Source organism: Talpa europaea, assembly GCF_964194135.1.
Source record: "Talpa europaea genome assembly, chromosome: 15".
NCBI classification, from domain to species: Eukaryota; Metazoa; Chordata; class Mammalia; order Eulipotyphla; family Talpidae; genus Talpa; species Talpa europaea.
Window position 1 is genome coordinate 40,944,038 of NC_140083.1, and position 14,047 is coordinate 40,958,084.

Genomic DNA, 14,047 nt, shown 5'->3' on the forward strand with positions numbered 1-14,047 from the left:
ACAACTAACACCACATTTAGTACTGAAAGCTAAAAGCTTTCTTCCAAATATCTAGAACAAAACAAAGGTGTCCGCTTTCACCATTGCTTTTCAGAATTATACTGGAAGCCCTAGACAGAATAACCAGGCAAGAAAAAAAAATTAAACCAAATTAGAAAGAAAGAAGCAAAACTTTCTCTATTTGTAAATGGCATAATTGTATATATATATATATATATATATATATATATATAAAATCTCATGTCTGTAAGAAAAATACCTGCTAGAGCTAACAAAAAACTGTGCAAAATTCAGGATACAAGATTAACACACACACACAAATCAGTTTGTTATCTACACACCAGCAACGAATAATCCCAAAAGAGAATTTAGAAAACAATTCCAGCAGCTCTCTTGCCCGCCTGTAACTATACAAATGCTTCTCTTTTTCTTTCTCCTTTTCCTGATAAACCTGCCATTTTGTGTATAAACAAAAAAAAAAAGAAAGAAACAAAGAAAGAAAGAAAATAATTCCAAGAGTCAAAAGAAATAGCTGCAGAGTTAAGATTTCAGGGTTTGCCTCCTCTGTATATTCACAGATTGCAACAGAACAAAGTCAACAACCCCTGAAAGATAAGTGGGTGACTACCACATACACCAGGAGCAACGATGCAGGAAAAACCAATAGGACAATCTAATTAAACCGTGTTTGCAGCAATACTGGACCAGTGCACTCATGAGAGGGAGGAGCAGCTATTGTATGGAGCCCTCTGCTGTTGCTCATTCAGGGGCGCAAGCCCACATCAGAGACTGGAGACCAGGCACTGCAATGGAAAAGGGGGTGCACATAGCTTCAGTGCAGGACAAAGAATGACAGGTGTCAGGATGAGGAGTGAGGATCACTGGCTGGTACCTGAGAGACCCACCCTAGAATAATTAGAGTCCAAAGGAGTTGGGAGAGCCAGATAGGATCAGTCTCGTAGAGGAGACACTGTCTGCAGCCAGAGGCTGGGATATGCAAGACACCTGCCTGAGTCCCATCTGAGGCCAAAATCCACGCAACAAGAAAATGCTCTCACTAACCAGAGCTTAAAGCACCTGGATCTGGATGACTTGAGCAAGCTCCCTGGGGTAAGCCAGGCTGCATACTAGAAAAGCAAAGAAAAATTCCAGTTTGTGGCCCTGTTTCAACTGTAGTCCTCACCCAGGCTGGAGGTATGGTAGATGTAGGCTGTAACTATAGGAGACACTTTGTCAAGGAGTTGGTCTAGGGTATAGTGTTACTGTGGCTCCTCACCACACAACTAGGGTGCCCACAGCACAGTTGGAAGCTTGAACCCTTGACTGATGCTCACTGGAGGCAAATGTGCAGTGCCGGGCTGCCTCAGTTGCTTCCTTCCTAAGTCCTCTTGCTGGCACCAGTGTCCTGCTAGGTGATCTAAACAGATGCAAAGATAACCATCTGTGAAATAACAGACACCTAAAGATCCTGGATAAAAAAACCTAGGGTTCGACCCAGGATTTTTTGTAGGAGGAGTATTCTAGTGTCACAATGCACAGAGCAGGTTCACTGTCAATTTGGGCAAACAGACAAAGGAAGTCCAGGAGCCCTCAGTGTATTTTTCAGGCTTTAATACTCTCTCAGGGAACCAGGCACACCAAGCAAGGAAGCTGGCATGCAGGGAGGTTGGTATGCGAGGAGGCAGACACGGGCTGGACAGGGACCCTGGGAGATAGGCAGGCACAACTGAGTCTCCCAGCCCCCTATGAAACTTTAAACGTTCTCTGGACTCTCTCTGGTATCATCTTATGTTCCCGCCTCTTATGTGGTCACTCCACTTATCCCCCTTACTGCTGCCACTGCTTTTATTCCAGCCTCGAGACTCACTTACACATGTGTGCACATCCATGCTCCAGGTGTCCACAATCAGGCACACGTCCCCCACACCCACGCTCCCAAGTGCCTTCTGCATCAACATGATCAAGGTCACAGGAGATAGCCACAGAGGCTAGTGGCACAAAAAGCCTGATTAATTCATTTATCTTACAATGAGACAATATAAATGAACCTTGAGTTATTATGTTACATGAAATAAGCCAGTTACAAGAAGACAAATACTACATAATTCCACCTTATATGAGGTCTTTGCAATAATCATTGAAGCAGAAAGTCAAATCAGGGGAGGGAGAAACACAGAGTTGCTCTTCAATAGGTAGAAAATTTTAATTATGTAAGATGAGTACATTCTAGAGATCTGCTGTACAAAATTGTATGTAACTATACATATAATTATTATTATTAGTCTACAACAACAATATTGTATATTAAAATAGTGTCAAGGGGCTAGGTCTCATCTGATCTTATCACAATAAATAAATGGGTAGATGATACAGATAGATGACAGAAAATGATAGGATTTTTTTTAAAGATTTATTTATTTATTTATTTATTTATACAAGCACTGGGCACAGTGAGAAGCACGCGAGGGTGAGAGAATTCACCAGAGCCAGAGCGGAGAACAGAACAGGCAGAAGGACCGAAGTACACTGCTGAGGGGAGCAGCAGGCGGCAGGAGAGGTCTGCGCGCCATGTGGGACCCTCCTCCGGTGGCTGGGGAGCAGCCGGGGATCGAACTGGCGCTGCAGAGGCTGCGGGCAGCTTCGCAACGCAGTGCTCAACCGCTGCGCCACTGGGGAGGCCCCAATGATAGGATTTTTTAAAATCATAATGAGATACCACTTCATGCTCATTGGAATGACTATAATAAAAAATATGGAATATAATTTTTGAAAAGGATATGAAGAGATAAGAACCCTTACACAAGTGGGCAACAATGTAGAATGTGCAGCATCTGTAGAAAAGTTTGACAGTTCCTCAATAAAGCTAATGGTAGAACAGCAATATGACCCAAAAGAATTGAAAATAGTTACTTAAACTAAACTTATTCATGCATGTCTGTACCATTCAAAGACCAAAAGGCAAAAACAATGGAAAGATCCAACTATGGAAGGACAGAAAAACCAATTGTGGGTGTACATCCAATGGCCTATTAAGAAACAATGGAAGAGACCAGGAAAAAGAATAACTATAAGAAAGTAATAAATCAAAATCAACAAACAACTATGAACCAGAGACGCTTTATGGGGGGTGGAGGGTGGGGAAAGGAGAGATTGGGGTCAAAATAAGGGGGTTGCAATTGTATGGGGAATATAAACATAAAATTTAAATTTAAAAAAAAAAAGAAAGAAGCAATGGAAGAGAGGCAGATGCTAAAACTTGGAAAACTCTCAAAAACATTATGTTAAGTGAAAGAAGCCAGACGCAGAGGTCACAGATTGTATGGGTTCCTTTACCTGACAATCCAGAACAGGCAAATCTACAGAGACAGAAAGCAGATTAGTGGTTTCCAAGAGCTGGAGGAAGAGAGGAATGGAGAATGATTACTTAAGGGATATGAGGTGTTTTTCTTGGAAAGAAAAGTTTTGAGAGCAAGGTAGGTATTTGCTGCACAACATTTTGACTGCACTAAATGCAACTGAATTTTCCACTTTAAATAGTTAATTGTGTGCTGAGTGAATTTCACCTCCGTAAGAAAAAACTTCATGTGAATTCTACAAATGAAGGCTTCAACATTACTTGAGAATCATTTAATTTGTCAATAAAAAGAATGAAAGAGCTGTTAAGAGTCTCTAGATGTAATGTCTATTTCTGCTAACGCTTCAGCTGTATTAAGATTTATTTTACATTTTCTATCATGTAGAAATTTGAACAAGATTCCTTTATAATGGTGATTCTCGGGCCTTTAAAGTGGTTAGCATAATTCTTGATCAGAAATTACATGTAGGCAGTTCAAACTTAAATATAACAGAAAACATTAATTCATAAAAGAAATTTCAAATTTCTCCTTAAAATATTTAAAATAATATTTTGGAAGTTTTTCACAAATTTGATAGTTAACATATCTTCTAATACTTGCATTACATTTGTATTATAATTATACAGTATGAAAATGTCTTAACTTTGTTTTTACCCAATCTCAATTACTTCCAAATTTGTCCATATACTAAATTTTTTTTAAAGTTTTTTTTAATTTATTTATACAAGAGCTGGGGTACAGGCCATAGGCGTGGGAGGTGAGAGGATTCACCAGAGACAGAGCAGGGAGCAGAACAGACAGACCAAAGACACTGTTGAGGAGAGAAGCAGGAGAGAAAGGAGAGGTCTGCTGGGCCTTGTGGGAATCTCCCTGGCCTACTGGAAATCGAACCCATGCTGTAGATGCTGTGGACAGCTTCTGCGCACAACCTACTGCACCACTGGGGAGTCCCTAAATATTTTTTTCTATGTGTGTCATGGTATGTGGAAATGTTTAAATGTCAGACAGTATCTGCATTTCAAAATTAATTAAATGTCGGGCCTCCCTGGTGGCGCAGCCAGTTGAGCACAGCGCTGTGAAGCTGTCCGCAGCCTCTGCAGTGCTGGTTTGATCCCCGCTGTCCTTGGAGCAACCCACATGGTGAGCAGACCTCTCCTGACTCGCACACTGCTCCCCTTAGCAGTGTATTTCAGTCCGTCTGCCTGTTCTGTTCCCCACTCTGTCTCTGGTGAGTCCTCTCACCCTCGCGCGCCTCTGGCCTGTAGCCCGGTTCTTGTATAAATAAAATAAATTTTAAAAATATTAATTAAATGTCATTTGCAGCAACATAGTTGGAGCTTGAAGGGATTATGCATAGTGGAATAAGTCAGAAAGAGAAAGAAAACCAGATGGTTTCATTTATAGGAGGAATATAGGGGATCAAGAAAAAAATAACAACAAAAAAAAAACCCACAACAAAACAAAAATAAACAGACAACTATAAATCATAGATATTCTACAGAGGAGGGGGCAGGGAAAGGGATCAAAATGAGGGTGGGAAGAGCACAAGGGACTGTGGTGATGGAGCATTGGTGAATTGGTGGTGGAAATTCTATACGGACTACACCTGAGAAAAGAAAGCAAACATTGTAAGAAAAAATTAATTAATTAATTATTTTTAAAAACACCAAAAAAAAAACACATATTGGGTTTCAAAGATTTGCATTAAAAAAGGATGTAACATATCAAATTAACTTTATATTAGTTACATGTTAAGAGGAAACTAGTCTGTATTGTACTAAAATATATTATTAAAGTTAAAAAGAACTAAAATTAATTAATTAAATGCCATATCACACCTTTCATGGTTAAATTTTGTCTTGCCAAGCATGTCATCATTTGCTGAAGGGCTGTGACTATGGCTTCAACTGCTATACGTGTTCTGGATTTTCTGTAGCAACCAATGTGGGTGGTGTCTATAAATCCTCACAGAACTGAACTAAATCACTGGAACACATCCCCCTCATTCAGGTTAGCACAAGCCTGGCCTCAAGGTGTTTACTGTAAAACAAGCACACATCCAAAGCACTATATGGCTATCCCAACCAGATCCAGAAAGACGCGTATCTGGCTGTCCGGAGAATCTTAAGAGCTTCCTCATTTTGATGTGTTTTCAGCTATGGTCTTAAGGTAAACCCAAACCTCCAGGACACTTGTGAGCCTAAGGCTCAAAGCAGATGTGTCTGTGACTGTAAAGCGAAGTTGTATTACCACGCAGAACATCAGCCTTGAACTGGAGCCATCACGGACTGTGAGGTCATTGAGTGACTGTGATGTCATCGCGTGACTGTGGACAGCCCAGTTAACAAACAGGAAAACATGACTGCTCCTTCCTTGGAACTTAAAATCCAATGGAGATTAAACAGCCTATTTTGCAGGGATATAGCAAAAAATTATCATTTCAACACCTCGTGGGGGGAAAAAAAATCTGTGTTTTAATTTGTTAGCTTGTTTCTAATAGATGTAAATCAGAAGATCCAACTTTACCCAAACTGGAGACGTTAACTGTGCTTGCATGCTAAGCATGCTAAGTTTTCTTCCACTAACACAACAGAAGGTGGAGGGGGGATCTTTGCTGAGGTGTGAGAGGGGTATGTTGGGCCAGATTTAAATATGGACATGGATTCCTGTAAAGTTTGTCTATGTGGATTTTTTTAAAAATAAAACTTCATTAGTTACCCTGTTTACAAGAGACTTTTTTAAAGTTCTACAGAATAAACAATAGCCCATAGAAAGAGAGAAAGGACAAATGAGGACTGACTGAGATCATTGCTGGGTCTGGAGACTATTTTTACTCACAGAATGAGAGAGGAAGGAGTCAGGATATTATGGGCTGGGCTCCTGAAGCCTCCTGCATTTCCATCAGGTTGTCCCACAAACCTCAGAAGCACACACCTAGCTAAAGCCAGCAGCACACACTTATTTCTGGAGAGAATCCCATGCCTCCCACAGAACATATATACACTTAACATTTTTCTGTCCACGTTGAGACTAGGCCTCAGACCAAGAATATACTCTGCTCATCATGGCGGCTTGGCTCTGGGAGAGGCCCTGGAGCTGTCATTATCACCATCTCACATCAAGCCAGTTCTAGAATTTTTTTAAACAATTAAAACTGGCTTAGCACTGATAATGAAGGGAGAAGCTGAGGAATGGAAGAGGGGAATGTGATAAATTAACAGCACTGAACTTTAGCTACCCAAGGGAAGAAAAAGAGAAATGATTCCCACAAAGTTAAAGACATTAATTTCTTGAATCACAATTTCCTTACTATGCCATCCATATTTCTGTGGAAGCTAAAAATAAAGAGGAACAAGGGAATGTTAGGAGCCATAAAAAAAAGTTCATGACTGAAAGTCAGTCTTTCTCCAGCAAGTGTATTTCAGTCTAAGAGGTTCTCCCCTTCAAGCAGGGACAGATAGAGCATGGAGCGCTGGGAGGAGAAAGCAATATGGCACCCATAGCCAGTTATGCCACTTTGCAGATGGCAATGCTAAAGCTCAACCATGTTGTCCATTGTTTCAATTCACAAAACACGTTGATAGAGAAACCAGGATCCTTAGCTTTCAAACTTACACTTTTTACCTCACCACATTCCATACTTTTTTAAAGATTTATTTATTCATGCATATAAAAGCTGGGGTACTGGCCAGAGATGTGGGGGGTGAGAGGATTCACCAGAGACAGAGAGAACAGAACAGGCAGATTGACCAAAGTACACTGCTGAGGGAGCAGCAGGTGAGTCAGGAAAGGTCTGCTGCGCCATGTGGGTTGCTGCCTGGCCGGCTAGGGATCAAACTCGTGTTGCAGAGGCTGCTGATTGCTTCGTAGTGTGGTGCTAAACCCTTTGCGCCACCAGGGAGGCACCTATAATTAATGTAGAATTCCAATCCTAAAGTGTTACAGTGGGAAAATTTCAGTCTATTTCCATTAACCAAAACTTCAAGAATGAGAGTTACCCTTGGGCTGGAAAACAAATAAAATCTGTTGAAACAAATTCATCGACCAAAACCTCTTTATAGTCCATATTTGCCTAACTATTCCTGTGATCACATATTTCTCATCATTGTTTATCAGTATGTGTTTAGATAGAAACTATATTTTCTTAACTCTGAAGTCTGTGGAAAGTTTTTTTTTTTTTTTTTAATTCTGAAGGGTCTAGAATGATGCTATAAACATTGACAATATTGATGGAGGCTGGGATACGATTGACAAGTTTAGACAGTACGATAACCAGGTATCAAAAAGACCCTAATACTGCCTTACCAAGCATCCCTTCCTCCTACACGCTTCTGAGTAAGCGTACATTCAAATCACCCAATACCACTGAAAGTTGATCAACTGTCTTGTAAATGAAGAAAGAACTTTCAGTCTTAGATTTGGGGGAATCTACTTAGCAGGCCAAAATGGGGTATTCTACTTCCCCTTCCAAATGAAAATCTGAGAACAAGTATGTTCAGATGTGTTTTGGTGAAAAGAGGTCAGATCTTTACAAAAGACATTGGTTTAACACAATTACCCAGGGACATAAGAGAAGCAGCTGTAGTTGGGACAATAGTTGCCACAATAATTAATGTTGCAATGGTGGATTTTTAAATGCTCATTTCACTCATTCTACAGTCATCTACTGAAACCTGCCATGTGCTGAGAACACTGCATACTCTCAGAGACATGAATATGAAGAAGCAGAATCTTGCCTCTAGAAATTAATAGTTTAATGAGAGAAAGAAAAAATATTCCTGCAAATTTCTAAGACATTTGTCACCAACAACTATCACCCACAGAAGAATCAGAGAAGTGCCCTGATTAGAGTGGGAATCCAAGGGGTACATCATTTCCAAGCAGCGGAAGTCAAAAAACTTTTCATCAAAGACATCACTTCTTGAGCAGAGGCTTGAAGAATAGTAAGAGATTACTTAAATCATAAAAGGGCAAGGGAAAGGTGGGGAGGAATAAACTCACACATAAATGGACAGTTAATCTATGACAAAGGAGCTAAAAAATACATTGGAACAAGGAAAGCCTCTTCTATAAATGGTGTTGGGAAAAACGGACAGCCACCTACAAAAGAATGAAACTAGGCCACACTCTCACAACTTACACCAAAATCATCTTAAAATGGATCAAAAACTTGAATCAAAGACTGAAACCATAAAATACATAGAAGAAAACACAGGTAAAAACATTTCCCCAACAGCAAGGAAAACAAACAAACGAAAACACAACATGAACAGCTGGGACTATATCAAACTAAAAAGCTTCTGGACAGTCAAAGAAATCATAATTAAAACAAAAAGACATCCTACTGATAGGGAGAAAACATTTGCATACCATACATCTGGCAAAGGCTTGATATCAAAGATATGTAAAGATCTCATAAACCTCTACAAAAAATAATAATCCAATCAAAAAATGGGCAAAAGAACTAAACAGATATTTCTCCAAAGGCATTCAAACAGCCAGCAGGTACATGAAAATATGTTCACAATCTCTTGTTATTAGAACAACGACAATCAAGACCACAGTAAGATACCATCCCACACCCAAGAGGATGGGCCATATCGAACGGACCAGAAACAAGAAGTTCTGGTGAGGATATGAAGAAAAGGGAACCTTCCTACACTGCTGGTGAGAATGTGAACTGGTCCAGATCCTATATGGAAGTAGTATGGAGGTGACTCAAAACATTAAACATGGGTCTGCCATTCCACCCAGTAATTCCATTCCTAGGCATTACCCCAAAAATTCTAAAACGCTAATATGAAAGGAAACATGCACTCCTATGTTTACTGCAGTGCCGTTTACTATGGAGTGGGGGGCCTCCCTGGTGGCGCAGCAGTTGAGTGCTGGGCTACGAAGCTGCAGTAGCCTCTGTAGCACCAGTTCAATCCCCAGGTGCCTGCGAGGGTCCCACATGGTGCACAGACCTCTCCTGCTGCCCGCTGCTCCCCTCAGCAGTATATTTCATCAATCTGCCTGTTCTGCTCCCCGCTCTGGCTCTGGTAAATTCTCTCACCCTCACGCGCTTCTGACTCTACCCAGTGCTTGTATAAATAAATAAATAAATCTAAAAAAAAAACAAAACAGATGAGTGGATCAAGAATATGTGGTCTGTGTACACAATGGAATCTTACTCAGTAAACAAAAAAGATAAACTCATGCCATTTGGAGTAACATGGATGGAGCTGGAAGGGAATCATGTTCAGTGAAACAAGCCAGAAGGAGAAAGAAAAATAACAGGTGGTGTCACTAATATGTGGAATATAAAGTAACTAAATTAGGAGTCAGATAAAGACAAGCTTAAAACTAACTCTTGAAAGCTGACTACAAAATTGAAGCACCAAGACGAGTGAAGGGGTAAGAACAAAGATGGAAGGAAGCATCGTTGTCTGTGGTAGAATATGGGTGAGTGGGTGATGGGTGCACTTTGGTGATGATACCTGATGGGGGTGTCCCAATATTACCGCAACTAAAAATTAATTAATTAAAAATAAAAAATGTAAAAAGGAAAGGGGAACAGAGGTGTAATAGAAGAATATAGTGTGACTATGTACGAGATACTAGACATCTGAAATCAACATGAACTGCCTCCAGTCCTCACCAGCAGAGGTCCAAATCAGAGGCCACTGATCACAGATCTTCTTAGCCAATTCCTACCTGTCTGACTCCAAAGTGGACAAGGAGAAAGTGTCCCCAAGTACAGCACGTCCAATGTTTTGGTTGATGTTTTCACCCACTCTCGAACAAGTCACGATATACTTTCTCTTAAAGTACCCCCAGGTCAAAGTTCATCTTTCAAAAGAACACTCAGTCGCTTGTACCATATTCTAGTCTTCCAATCAAATGCAACCAAAACCCACAGTCTTCACTAAATATATATGGAAATGATTATCCCAAGTTGATTTCACAGATCATGCCATGAAGGAAAGAAGATCTAAAGAGGGTAGATTGAAACTGATTCACTGAATTTGCAAGCATGCTAGTTGTTTTCTTCTTCTTACCTCTTCTATTTTTTTTAACTTGCAAAAACAGATAAACAATATGCACAGAGGTATCTAAGCCAGTGGTACTCATAGTGACTTTAGTGTCATTTTCTAATTGCAATTTTCAGCCATAAAAGCATTGTTTTCTACCTTAAACATTTACTGGGCATCCACTCTTTTCAGGGTGCTGATATGTGAAAGGTAATAGGGGGAATATAAGTATACATAAGAACCTGGCTGTGCCCTCAGGAATCTCACAATCAGGTAAGACACAGAACAGACAGGTTCTGCTGATAGATTAGATAGATAGATAGATAGATAGATAGATAGATAGATAGATAATGGATGGATGATAGATTAGATAGATGATGGATTGATGGATGGATGGATGGATGGATGATGGATGGATGGAAAAAATATCTAAACCATCTTTCACACAGCAGAACTTATGTAGGGAGTGATCTCCCTCAAAACTTGATAGTGCCCAAATTAACTGGTGTCTGCTTTTTAAAGAAAGGCCTAACTAGTATAAATTATCACTGTGGGTTCAATTCATCCAAAATACATTTACTTAACATTTATGTCATTATATTTTTATAAGCTACCTTTAGGAAATTAGTATTAATTCAGTATCAGTGGGTCTGCTCTGAGCTTCGAATGATCTTTTCCGTGTCATAGGAAACACAAATTAGGTAAAAGATACTGGACATTGATCTCCTTGTGCTCTACAACCTTATCTCTAGCCACGGAGGTAGAGTGAAAATAAAACTTACACTTATGAAGTGACTGTTGCAGTATAAAGTAAAGCAATGCAAAACAGAGATTAAGTCAAAACAACTCATTCAGGCTTCAGAGTTCAGAAAGCCTGAATGTTTTTTGTACCTAGTAGCTGCATCTGATAAATAAATCTTTGAGTAAGCAAAGTTTTTGATAAATAAACAATTTTGGGGAACTTGAGAAAGATGGAGAAAATGGTGGTAGGATCAAAACAGGGTGGTCAGTACAGGGTGGGTTGTTTCTTTTATTTGTTTGTTCAAATAAGGATACCCTATAATTTACTAAAATTTAGAGTAAAATAGTATTTTGTAGCACCTGAAACTTTAGTGTAACCCTGTTATTTAAATTCATATTGGTATTTAGAGATTAATATTGGCCAAAGCATTCACATTCCACTATATTGTATTTTACATAGCCAAGCTTAAGTGACTCCAAATGTGTTGGATTTATTTCCAAGTTTAGACCATAACCAATTTGTAGAATGCCTGAAACTAAGCTTACTTGATTAAATTTCCCAGTCTCAATTTCCCAGTGACAATCTCTAAGCTACTTTATTCATGGGTCTCAAAAAATAAAGATGATAATATGTTTTGGGGGGAGGGATGGGGGTGCTCAGTTTACTGTTCTTTTGGCTTTCTGGTTTTTGTTTCATTGCTGTCGTTCAGCTAAAGACAGAACATCATTTCCAAGATTTTTAAAGAAAAAGAAAAATGTCGGATGGTCTCACTCATAGCAGGAATTTAGAAAACCTAAATAAGGGGCCAGGAAAAAGACTAATTATAATAAAGTAAAAATCAAAATCAACAAGCAACTATAAACCAGAGACACGCTGGCAGGGGGAGGGAAGGAAGGAGGGAGGAGGGTCCAAATAAGGGGGGTGGGAATTGTATGGGGACTATAACCAAGATGAAAATGCATACATTGTGCAAAAATGAAAAATGATGTAAAAAATATATAAAATTGAATTAAATTAAAAAAATAAAGATACAAAGAGGTAAATCAAGCAGGTCTTTAAGTTGAAGCAAGAATCTGAGTGATAGTGATATGGTTAATTATCTACAAGATTAGGAAGTGGAGTATTTTGAATCTCTGAATTATCTAGTTTCCCTCTTTTTCTAATACCATGGGTAATGTATTGCCTTTTCATACATTAAAAAATGTTCATTTTAAACTTTTTTGTACATACTATAGTCTCTGTAGACATATTTCCTACATTACTGCACCAACGTCTATCAGCAAAAACAAAGACACTAGTAATAGGTCAGAATCAAAAGAACAACTGCTGGGTGAGACCTGATTTGAAGCTCTCCAACCTCCAAATTCTAAGTCAAAATGATTGTATTCTGGGGAGACTTTCTCCTAAACACGTTTCTCCACAAGGCAACAAAGTGTGCATTAGGAGTCAACAGTGAAGTGGCCATATTCCAAGGCCCAGCAATGGACGTTGACCTGAGAAATCCAACTTGCATGTCAACAAAAAGAAAACGAATATACATTTTAGAAGAAAGGTCTAGTAAAGCCAGGAATCTGTCCTTTCTGGGAGTAGAAGATTGCTCTTCTTCAAATATGAGCTAAATTTAACTGAGTTCAACCAGAGCTGACCATAGACTTGATGATGATAAGCAAATAGGCGATGGCTATAGCACTACTCAATGTACGTTCCTAGCATATCCGGAGGTAAATCAGAGTGTGAGCCAGAAGCTGACCCACTGTCCAATATAAGACAGGACTGCTAAGGTCCCAGCACAAAGCCTTGTGAGGTCTACAAATTTTGTGGTGGTGATAACTATATCACAACCATTGTCATTCAAAAGACAGGGCCACCACTCTAACTGATTAAGTTAGCAAGATATTCAAATGCTTACAATGTAAGGAAAGGAAAGGGGCCTACAATTTTGCCTGTAGCAGAAACCTTATGTGCTGAGTCGCCAAGGACACTGGATATTCTCCTGCAAAGCAAGTCACTTCAATTCTAGAAAATGCTATGTAAGTGAGGCATTGTTTTCTAAGAATTAATCCCCTAGCAGGCCCATCACTATCTCTATAAACCAGTTTTAAATAGTTCTTCTCTATACATAAAACATGTTCACTGGCAGGCAGTAATTCTGCAAATGATATCACCAAATCCTGACAGAACCAGACCTTTCACAGAGCTCCTTATTTCAACAGACAGAATGAGAGCCTCTTGGAATGCCAACAGCTGTAACCAAAACAAAAATGGTGTCTTCTAAAATTAGGGAGCTGCTATTATTGTATCATATCGTCTTGTGTAGCAGGGCAGGGCCCTGTTCCTCCACACTGCCCAGCAAACTTGCTGTATTAACAGTATATTAACTGCTTGTGGCCGTGAAAACAATGATTATTGTTATTGTTTGATAAAATAATCTGTAAACCCACCAAAAAAACTTAAACTTGTACAAATTCACATCCTAGCTGATGGCCCTGAAGAATTATTTACCCTCTCAAAGATGGTTCTCAGTTAGGGTTGATTTTACCCCATGGAGGATATTTGGTAATGTCTGGAGAACTTCGTTGTTACAGCTAAGGGAAGTGGGATTTACTAGCGCCTAATGAGCAGAGGGCAGAGAAGCTGTTGGACTCCTACAGCGCAAGGGACAATCTTTTCACTAAAAATGATCTCATCCAAAACAGAGACACTTGCTGGAGTTGAGAAACACTTCTTCAGAGCAATGCTGCCCAATAGGCACTTATTGTGAGCCATATATGTAATTTTTAATTTTCTAACAATTATTAAGATAAAGGAAAAGGAATGGGAAATTGCTTTACAAAAATATTTTATTTAACCCAATATAGCCAAAATAATATAATTTCAGCATGTAATCAATGTTTTAAAAATTGAAATCTTTTCCCCGTTTTTGTAGTAAGGTCTCA